Here is a 745-nt window from a genome sequence, read left to right as displayed (position 1 = left end):
CGTTTGGGCGGTTTTGAATTTGATTGGGCGGGTGGACAAAATTTGGGCTGGTTTGGGTCAGTTTGGCGGTTTTCAAACATATAAATTGTATAGGCTAATTGGTTAACAAACAAGCCCAAGTGTGCATGTACTGCATCCAATCAGTTATCACGATGTTACTAAACACACACACTGCAGTGGCGCTGATGCTGATGCTAATGTTGATGTCGCGGCCGCACTTTTAGCCAATCACTAGGGATCGGCAGACAGACGTGATGATTCATGAGTGACGGGTTTTTAGCGCGATGATGGATCTGATTTTGAATGTATGTGTCTGAGGACTGAGCTGAGGACCACCACAGCAGAGCAGACAGGTCCGGAGATCCCCAGATCCACCAGGGTGGAGCAAACGGAGCAGGAGCAGAAGACCTCCACGGCGGAGGAGACGGAGTAGAAGCCCACCAGGGCGGAGCTGACGGAACAGGAGCCCACTAGGCCGGAGCAGACGGAACAGGTGGAGCAGAAGACAACCACAGCGGAGCAGAAGACCCCCACGGCGGAGCAGAAGACCACCAGAGCGGGACAGAAGACCACCAGGCTGGAGTAGATACCCATGGCAGAGACTAGGATCTAGAGAAAACTGAGACACACGAGACAGACAGAGCATTTATGGCCTCAAGGGCCAAGGCAGGGAACACAAAAAGTTCATTAGCAGGCTCATTGACTGAAACTGAACAGGCTGACAATTCACACTCAGGCTCATTAG

The sequence above is a fragment of the Sinocyclocheilus rhinocerous genome, unplaced genomic scaffold, assembly GCF_001515625.1.
Source record: "Sinocyclocheilus rhinocerous isolate Xijiao unplaced genomic scaffold, SAMN03320098_v1.1 scaffold1315, whole genome shotgun sequence".
NCBI lineage: Eukaryota > Metazoa > Chordata > Actinopteri > Cypriniformes > Cyprinidae > Sinocyclocheilus > Sinocyclocheilus rhinocerous.
The sequence above is the reverse complement of the archived record's forward strand: the minus strand, read 5'-3'. Positions refer to the sequence as shown.